Source organism: Phyllobates terribilis, unplaced genomic scaffold, assembly GCF_046119375.1.
Source record: "Phyllobates terribilis strain yellow unplaced genomic scaffold, ASM4611937v1 Scaffold_12__6_contigs__length_324123572, whole genome shotgun sequence".
Classification (NCBI taxonomy): domain Eukaryota; kingdom Metazoa; phylum Chordata; class Amphibia; order Anura; family Dendrobatidae; genus Phyllobates; species Phyllobates terribilis.
In genome coordinates, this window is record NW_027362772.1 from 29,776,004 (window position 1) to 29,786,717 (window position 10,714).

Genomic DNA, 10,714 nt, shown 5'->3' on the forward strand with positions numbered 1-10,714 from the left:
TGTCCTTTGATTTTTTAATATCCCTTATGTGCTCACGTACTCTAATTCTGAGTTCTCGGGTCGTCATACCAACATATAATTTGCCACAAGGGCATTCTGCCAGGTTTGCCACACCCTTGGAAGAGCATGTCAGGAAAGTATCAATTGTAAATACTCTGGTCTGTTCCGAATTAAGAAACGTTTTATTTTTGACCAGGTTAGAGCAGACTTTACAATGCCCGCACGGAAAAAAGCCCTTAATATGATTTCTAAAGGAATCTTTCTTCATCTTTTCTTTAGAGTAGTGGCTTCGGACAAGAAGATCTTTTACATTTTTTGATCTTTTGGCCGTAATGCTGGGTTTTTCCCCAATTTTTCATCCCAGGATCGGGTCCATTTGGAGGACTCTCCAGTGTTTGCAGATAATGCTATTAAATTCCTTCCATTGTTTATTATATGGTGTGATCAATCTCGCTTGATTAGAGGGTTCTCCCTCTTTTATTGAATTATTGTATAATAGTTTGTCCCTGGTGGTATTTTTGGCCCTATTATACCCACGCTTAATGGCTCGATGCCCATACCCTCTCTCTCTGAACCTCAGGTACAGATCTGCAGCCTGGTCTTCAAAATTTTTTTCCGTGGAGCAGATTCTTTTTGCTCTGAGGTATTGGCTGGTTGGAATGCTTCTAATAGTGGAGGGCAAATGTGAGGAGCTGGAATGTAGGATGGAGTTGGTCGAGGTCGGTTTTCGATAGATGTCAGTAATGATCAATCCTTCTGTAGTTACCAGTAGATCCACATCCAAAAAATTGACATGTCGACCACTGTTGTATGTCAATTTGATGTTCACATCATTTTTATTCAACTCCCTCATTAAGGCTTCCAGCTCCTCACATGTGCCCCCCCAGACGAAAAGTATATCGTCTATATACCTCAACCAGTTGAGGACTTTATCAGATTTCTCAACCGGAGAACATTGTAGGGTCTCCCTTTCCAGGCCCCCATAAACAAGTTGGCATATGAGGGGGCACACGCCGCCCCCATGGCTGTTCCTTGTGTCTGAACAAAGATCTGCTCGTTGAATATGAAGCTGTTATGCTCAAGAACAAATTCCAACAAGGTCAGAATGAGGTCTATCAATAGCGTGTCCAGATTGCCACTAACAAGAAACCAATGTATCGCCTTCAGCCCGTCTCAATGTTTTATCGATGTATACAGTGCTTCAACATCGGCCACGACTAGAACCATTCCATCTTCCAGATGGATTTGGTCCAGTCATCTTAGGGCCAATGTCATATCCTGTATATAGGATGGTAGTGTCGAGACAATCGGCTTCAAATAGTAGTCAATCATTCGGCACACTGTTTCACACAAGCCATAATTGCCCGAGATTATGGGGCGCCCAGGAGGATCTATCAAGTTTTTGTGCAATTTAGGGATCAGGTAAAAGGTTGGGAGCTTTGGTTTCTTCTTAATTTTTTGATCTAGAAATTTCTTGGGAATGACGCTGTCTTCAAAGGCTTTTTGTAGAATATCCAACAATTGCTGCTGGTATTCAGGAAGCGCGTTGTAAGTTAATTTTTTATAGCATTTCTTATCCAATAACTGCTTATAAGCCTGCTTTTCATACATATCGCACGGCCATATGACCAGGTTTCCGCCTTTATCCACCATTTTGAAGGCCACGTCATTCCAAGATTGCATCTCTCTTACCGCTGATTCCTTCAGTCCACAACCCTTTGTCAGTCTTCTTGGTTTCAATTTTTCAATATCGGCTGAGACTAGTTTTACAAACATGTCTATTGGAGGACAGGATGCAATACTAGGAAACTTCTTCGATTTATTACATAGAAACATAGGAAATGGGCTTACCCTATTATCTTCATCTTCTAGAAAATCAGATTCCTCAGCTAATGACTCTAAGATAGCTATTGCTGTCTTTTCCTCTTCCGTATCTAATCTTAGGCCCATGTTGTTTTTTTCATGAAACCTTTTAAGGATCAATTTTCTGGCATATAAATGTACGTCCTTTATGGCCGTAAAGGTATCTATGGGTTGAGGGGGGGAGAAAGTTAGACCTCTATCCAAAACGCTTATTTGTGTCTTAGAGAGGCAGTGTTTTGATAAATTAATTACCTTTGGTTGTTCAAATCGTCTCCTCCCACTGTTCTTTTAGTAGGCCCATAGTACTTCCTTTTTCCTCCATATGTTGTTCTAATCTGTAGAGTTGAGCCACCCCCATAGTGTTCGAGTTCGGTTCGGTTCGTCGAACAACCGTATGTTCGCCAAACTGTTCGTCGAACTGTTCGTTGAACACCGTGGAACACCGTTAAAACCAATGGCAGGCAAACAAAAACACATAGAAACACATAGAAAACACCTTCAAAGGTGTCCAAAACCTGACAAACTGCTCAGAAAACACAACTAACACATGAAAAAGTGACAAGTACATATAGTCATGCGAAAAGAAAAGAGGTGGAGGAGTAAAAGGAGGGGGAGACACAGATATAGGCATGTCATGCCCTTCTAAAACCAAAAAAGTGCAAAGCTGACACGGCCAGTCCGTTCCTGCCCGTGCGACCTCCGTGTCGCTGGGTTTGTGCCAGAGCGGCGGTGGACCCTGACGGCCAGCCCCCCTCTCCCAATACTGGTGCCTGTCCGCTGGTGGGTCGAGCGAGCCCCCCTGCGGTGGCGGCAGGTCTTAGCTTTTAAATTTAAATTGTCTCTGTAATTTGAATGAGTACACTTTAAATCCTTTTACAAGGCTTTATTGGAGGGCAAGTCTGATGCCAGCAGCCACGGGAATTCCAGCTCCAGTAGCGTCCACTGAAGCTGCAGCAGTTAAAAAGCTTTTATAAGGATCGAGCTTGGCGGTCCACCGCAAGGCGTCCTACCTCCAGTCCCAGCCCCTGTGCCTTGGGGTGCCTCCCCGATGCTCTTCACTGAGTGTCCCGGGGGCCCGAAGCATTTCCTTTGAAAAAATTAAGTGTCCAAACTACAAGTGATGTAGCTTGCTTAACAGGTGGGATAATCCGCTGACTAGCAGACACTGCTACAAGGTCAAAGTATTTCCTGGGCTAGATGCAGTTAAAAATTTGTAATTAGATACTCTCGTTGGATGCTGAGAAAGCATTCCTTAGAGTCTCCTGGCACGCCATATATTATTCTCTTAAAAAGCTTGGGGTTGGGGTCTAGGGAACCCTTTTATAGCCAAAATCATGGCCTGTATCACAATCCGTCAGCTTGGCTGAAGATAAATGGAACATTTTCATCACCTTTCATAATCACCAATGGGACAAGGCAGGGATGTCCTCTGTCCCCTCTCTTATACATCCTAGTGACAGAGCACATTCTCTCATCAATTCGCCATAACCTCAATATTAGGTGGATTGAGGTGGGAGGCACCGAGTACAAGTGCTCTGCATTTGCTGTTGATGTCCTAGTATATATCACTCAATCACATATATCCATCCCTGCTGTTATGGCTGAAATAGATCACTTTGTTACATGGTCAAATTGTAAAATCAATTCAGCGAAGTCTGAGGCCCTCGATGTCTCCCTCCCCAAACCCATACAGGATTCCATCCAGTCCAACTTTCCCTTTGCCTGGCCCTCACAGGGTATCAAATACTTAGGAATTCATATTCTTAGAGACCTCTCCCGTCTATTTTATCTTAATTTTTTGGCCCTTTATTGAACAACTCCATAAAGATCTTACTTTTTGGATGGTGAAGGATTTTTCCTGGTTCGGCAGAATAAGTATACTAAAAATGAACGTCCTACCTAAACTCTTATACCTCTTCCAAACCATTCCTGTGGTAATTCCCTCAATTTTTTTGGAAAAGACTACGTAGTAGCTTTTAGTCTCCCCAGGATGACACAGGTGGGGCAGATGGTGGTTGTCCAGGCCTGCCAGGCCGCATTGTAGCACAGTGAGCCTCGCACTGCAACTTATGCTTCATATCCATGTGACGGTTCATGCATGAAGTACTCAAGCTATGTATTTTTTGGCCTCTACTTAGCTTTTGGTGACAAATGTTACAGATAACACGAGTTGGGTCATCCTTAGCGACCTGAAAAAATGCACAGGCTGTGCAAGGTTTAGAGCCCATGCGACTCTGCTACTAGCAATACTATCAAATGATTGGCTGGGTTAGATACAGAGCGTCTTAGTTTGGTTGGGGGTCCCCACAGTCTGCCTAGTCTAGATGCAGTTAAAAATTTTCATTAGATACACAGGCGGTGCAGCTTGCTTTGCAGCTGGGCTATTACGCCCAAAGTATTGGTAGACTCTATACTAAATAAGGAAGGATTCACTGACTGGTGGCCCCTCCGTGGGCCGTGGCGATTGGTGGAGATTTGGTGGATGATTATAGGAGAAAGCACCTTAATAGAGAAAGTTGGTGGATTTATATTTTAAATACACGTGTACCAGCGGGTTTAAACATCAGACATGATTTTATGTATCATTTATAGATTATTATTATATATATGTTCCTTTTTTCTTCTTTTCTTTTTGATTATTTACATTTATATGCATTGTTTCTATTCTATACGATTTTAACATGGTATGTGTGTTTACATTTCTGATTAACTCAGCCTTGAACAGGTGCATAGCAGGACATGACACATAAATACCACTTCCTTGCTGTTTTTTTGCTATGCAATGATTAAGTACTCGTGTATATATTGTGCAGAAAGAAGGGTGAAAGTCCGCCCAGGTGGGAGAAGATTGGAGTTTCATAACACATATTTGAACTGGAGAGGTATTAGAGGCCTGCAATGGCCACAGGTACTAATGGAGGTAATCAAGGTAGGGAGAGAGGCAAGAGGTCCGGTCATCTTAGTTATACAGGCCGAGGGAAACAACATAGCTTTTCACAAGAGCGCATAACTAATGGCAATAATGAAACTAAACACAGAGCGCTTCAGAGAATTTTTCACAAAACTAACTACGGTATGGTCAGAGATTGTGCTGAGAATGGTATGGCAAGGAGCGTGAGACACCACGGCCATCGAACGGACAAGGCAGGTAATAAATATTCGGATGGCAAAATTCATAAGAGACAGAGGCTGTGTAGTGATACGACACCGACAACTGGAAGGAGATAAAGCAGGCCTCATACGGCCCAACGGTGTTCACTTAATGGATATTGGACTGGACATATTACTGTCAGGATTCCAGGACGGAGTGATGGATGGGGGTCGGAGTCCTGCATACGAGTAAGCAGGATCCTCCGTGGCCTGGAAATAGAAAGGACAAGTTGGAGAGTTACACTTGTTGGCCAACTTGCCGTTGTGGAGACTGGAGACACAGGGCATGCTGCAACAAGCTGAATTATTTTAGAAATAAAATGCATTTCTAATGGAATAAGTATAAACAGTTAATAAAGCTGTGACCGATCCTCACCCATCCAGTTGTAAGAGTTACATGATTGTATTGTCAATGAAAGGGGGGCGTTTGGGGGCTGAGCGTCTGGGTTTGGTTAGGGGTCCCCACAGTCTGCCTATGCTAGATGCATTTAAAAATCATTATTAGATACACAGGCGGTGCAGCTTGCTACGCAGCTTGTTTACTACGCTGACTAGCAGACACTGAAGCATTGGAGCAGACCTCTGAGTAAACAGCTCTTCAGACTCAACCATCTGTGTTACCCCAAGCCATAGTGTATATATTTTCTTGTGGTTAAAAGGGGGGGGGACCCAACCCACCTCTAATTGACGATGGCAACGTCACATAAAACAAAGCAAGGGGACTCCAAAAAGAGTCTCCATTTTATCCAAAAATTTGTGGCACAGACACCACTTAAGTGGGATCAATTGCCCCAGAGTGGCTTAAAACGGTTGGTTAGAATGAGTACCACACACTGCTACTATGCCCAAAATTATTTTCCAGACAAGATGCAGCTAAAAATTATTAGTAATTTGCAAGCTGGTGGAGCTTAGTATAGATGGCATAAAAGAATGAGTACCGCACACTGCTACAGGCTCAAAATTATATTCCAGACAAGATGCAGCTAAAAATTATTAGTAATTTGAAAGCTTAAAATGGTTGGTGAGGTGATTTTACAAAATCCTCAAGCATTTACTCTCCCCAGGATGACACAGGGGTTGAAAAGTCCTTGCGGATCCATGATTTCTTCATATTTATGAACGTGAGTCTGTCTACATTCTCAGTGGACAGCCGTGTGCGCTTATCTGTCAGCACACCACCAGCAGCGCTGAGAGAACGCTGGCTGCGGGGCATGACAAGATCTCCAAGGCGTAAGTGGCGAGCTCCGGCCATTTATCCAGATTGGAAGCCCAAAAAGAGCAAGGGTCCAGTGACACAGTCATGGCTTCGATGTTTACTTGGAGATACTCCTGTACCATCGTCTCTAGGTGTTGACTATGTGTCAGACTTCTTGTCTCCTGTGGACTTGCAAAGGATGGGCTAAAAAAGATGTGAAATGATTCCGCAAAATTGCTGTTACCAGCAGTTACTGTGTTTCTGTTACGGTTTGAGTGCTGAACACTTGACAGTCCAACGGTTGGCAAGTTAGAACTGTGAGATTCACTACATACACCACTGGTGTTTTGTGGAAAAGCACATGTAAGATTCTGCAACAGCCTCTGCTGATACTACTGCATGCGTGAATCCCTTTCTATGGCAGGAATTATTTTGGCAAATTTACTTTTGTACCGGGGATCTAAGAGTGTGGCAACCCAGTAGTCAGGATTATTTCGAATTCTGACAATTCGAGGGTCATGTTGCAGGTAGTGCAGCAAGAAGGCACTCATGTGTCTTGCGCATCCAGTAGCATCAAGTCCCTGTTGTGTTGGTGGCGAGGTAATGTAGCACCCTGAGGATTCGGCTGCTACAGGGGTATTGCACCTCAACCCAGAGGTGTGATATTCCACTCCCGGGTAAGGATGGAGTGTGGATCTGAGCTCGGTAGGCTGCATGCACTACATACATCCCATTTCCGAGGAGCAGACCGACGGTACTCCCACTTAGAAATGTGCAGGTACGACCGAGTCTGTTCCTGGCTGGAGTGGGAGGGGGGTGGTACATCCCAAGTAGTGTAGGGGCAGATAGGGGGAGCAGCCTGGGTAAAGATAGGAGCTCATTGGGTGCTGGTCACCTGAGCTCACACATAGAGGGTGTATATAAGGTGGGCACCATCAAAGAACAGGGTCAGTCAGTCAGTCAGTCTTTGCAGAGAAGTAAGAAGCAGAGGAGCAGAGCAGCCTGAGCCAGAGTGAGAGAGGAGAAGAAAGAGAGACCCAGAGGGGGAAACAGAAGAAAGGACTCTAAGAACCCAAATCCAATCCACGGGTGAAGAGTCGGCATCAGGGTACCGGAACCCAAGCTGGTGGGGGCAAAAACACACCCCAGCCAGAGACCGGAGGCCGTGGGCAGCGTCTGCCACGGCCACCCACCATATCCACCACGAAGGCATACCACGTGGAGGGTCAGGGAACCCAAGGCCAAGGGTCTCCCAACAGAAGGCCCGAGGGAGCTGGACCTGGGTGGATCAATAGTTGGGACGGCCAGAGAAAGGACAGAAGGAGAGCTCAGGGTCACGCTCCGGACTCGCTTGGGGGTTGGCTGGATCCAGGACCTGGTGGATGCAGCACGGCTCGGGTGGTCACTTGAAGCTAGAGTGACCGGAACATCAGCAGTGAGTAAACACCCTAAACTGCATAACCCGACTCTGTCTTCCTTTAACATCTACGCTGCACCACCACAACCCCCATCCTCTGCACCTGACCCCCTGAGGCTATACCCCACCCGTTGGGGGTTATACCATCACAAGCTGCACCTACACCATCAGCCTCAGCGGACCCTGCTGCAGCGGTGGCCATAGTGACCGCAATACAACGGATGGCGTAGTCGACAATAAAGAACTTAATAACATCTGTAGGACTGCCACATACAACTGAGTTTGACACCCTGGGCACGGACCGGGTCACAGCCACTCGGAAGACTACAACCCCCATCTGATCCGGCTCCGGGTATTCCCCTAAAGAATATGGCCCAGGGGGCGCGTCAACTTTGGCGTAGTCGGCAGGATTACGTGCCCGCAACAACCGGGTACTGCGTGCCTGAAGAAAAGAATGAGTTTACCTCAAAGAGAAGTCTCCTGCCGGTTCCGGAGGGTCCCCGCCATCGGACCCCATCACCAGTCGATTCCCGCCGGTTGTCCGCCATTAACAGCTTTTTCCCGCCATCTGCAGAGTTTCCCGCCACTGGGAAGCGATTCCCGCCATTTCCAAAGGTTTCCCGCCTTGGAAGAGCGGACGCCATTATGGGCGTGCCAGAGGGTGGTGAGAGGCCACCTCCCATCGTGGGCCAGGACCGAAAATGGCGCCAAAAGTGGAAACCGCCCCCACCAACAGAGACTGTGATGCTAGAGGTGTCTGTCAGCGTGAAAGAACAGCCCCTGGAGCTGACAGTCACCAAGTGGCCCCGGGACCGCCCTCGAAGGGGGAGGAGACGAAAGAAGAGAACAAAGATGGGTGCCGCCTGGAGCAGTCTGGAGCGAGCGCACCCGGAGGCAAGAAGCCTGGAGAAGAATATCGGAGGAGCTTACCCGGAGATGGCGAGAAAGCAGAGCAGCACCGGCCCGTTGGCCAGGAGCCTGCTAGAAACAGAGGAGGGAGAGCAGAGCAGCACCGGCCCGTTGGCCAGGAGCCTGCTGGAGACAACAGTAGGAGAGCAGAGCAGCACTGACCCGTTGGTCAGGAGCCTACTGGAAACAACGACCCCACTAGGACTAGTGGAGGTCCTAGCACAGCTCCCCCGAGACCGGGAGTGTGCACAGACCGCTCTGGAGGGCCTCGCAAGGAGGATGGCCCGGGTGCAGCGAGAGACGTTGGCGGAGTGGAGCCGTGAGATGGCCCAGCAGACCGAGACCTGTCAGCGGAGCACGCCACCCGAGACGAGGAAACAGACCGCCTCTGAGGATGGCGCGGGAGGACTGAAGGCCGGAGACAGCGCCGAGAAGGGAGCCGAACGAGTGGAGGCAGGTAAAAGGGACGTCTATACCCCAAACCGGGAAACCGCGCACCTGCCCCAGCTCCCCGTCGCAGAGCCCGAAGTCTATCCTGCCGTGCCCGTCGCTGCAACGTCACCGCCGCAGACTAGGCCTCAAACGGGAGCCGCGACCCCTGTGACGTCACACGCCTCGACCCCGAGCGTGACCAAGCAGGAAGTACCACCAGCCTGGTCGCAAGGCCTAGTACCCCCGGGCGCCGCAATACCAACACCGCCCCCTACCTCCGCGGAGCCCCCGGCCTGGTCGCAGGGCCAAGTAGCCCAGGGCGCCGCCGTCCTTACGGTGCCCTTTACCTTCCAGATACCCCAGGCCTGGCCGCAAGGCCCGGGCAACCCGGGCGCTAACACCACCGCGCCCATAAGACCAAGAGTGCCGCATCTGGGAGAGGACCTGTACGCCCAGCACACGTGCCCGGATGGGCAGCCATTTATATGGCCACCGGAGTTCCACCATCCCCGACTCCGGAGAGAGAGACCCCTGGATGAACCCCTGATCCCGGCTCCAAAGCCCGTAAAGAGGATCTCGCCCCCGCTAGCGGAAGCGCAGTTTGAGTGGGACCCCACCGGAGAAGATCTTATGGGGTTCACTCAAGAGACTCGGGCAGCTGCAGCGGAGCGTGCTGAGTGCTGCCGCCAACAGCTCGAGGACTTTGAGAGGGAGCGGAGAGAGAGGCGGGTCCGGGAACAGCAAGCTCAAATAAGGAGCGCGGAGCAGAAGAGCCGGGCCAGGAGAGACCCCCGTGCAGCGCATAGTCCCCGCACCACCGGGACTGTGATCAAGTTTAACATGCAGCATGGGTGGGGCTTCATCCGAGACCACCACACCGTAGGCGACGTCTTCGTAACCAGGAGAGACGTTGAATCCCACCTACCGGAGGGACACAGAGGTCGTGACCTTTACATCGGGGACGAGGTCACCTTCACCCGGCACAAGTGTGCCAAAGGTCCCTACGCCCTCCATGTGCATCGCCTGACGGAGGAAGAGCTGCGGTGTGAGGAGGAAGAACAAGAGGACCCGGACGGGTCTGAAACTAGAGCCAAAGGTAACCAAAAAGCAAGAGCAGGAGGACGCCGTCGCTAAGGACAGCGAAGCAGAAGCTGTATATAGTTGCCCGTCGGGGCACCGTAAACTGAAACTGAAACTGAAACCGTAAACTGAAACTGAAACTGAAACTGAAACCGTGAAACTGAAACTGAAACTGTAGTTGCTAATATAGTCCCCGTTGGGACCAGCAAGTGTGAACTGTTACCCGTTTTTCCCTTAATCCCACTGACCGAGGACTGAGAGCGGTCATTCCTCCCTAATACCTGGCCGAGGACTGAGAGCGGCCATATCCCCTGTATATAGTTGCGCGTCCTAAAGCGCCCCCTACCGGTTTTATAGGAAAACCAGTTTTCCAGAGAGACTGTCGCACTTTACCCGGTCACACGTTGCACAGTGACCGGAGGAGGAGCCAGAGACGACGAGAATGTTTTATATTGATATATATATATATATTGTTTTATATGTTTTATATGTTATGCAAAAATTTGTATGTTTTGGTGTTATGTCTTACAGCCCGAGGACGTGCTGTGATTTGCCAGGGGGGAATGTAGCACCCTGAGGATTCGGCTGCTACAGGGGTATTGCACCTCAACCCAGAGGTGTGATATTCCACTCCCGGGTAAGGATGGAGTGTGGATCTGAGCTCGGTA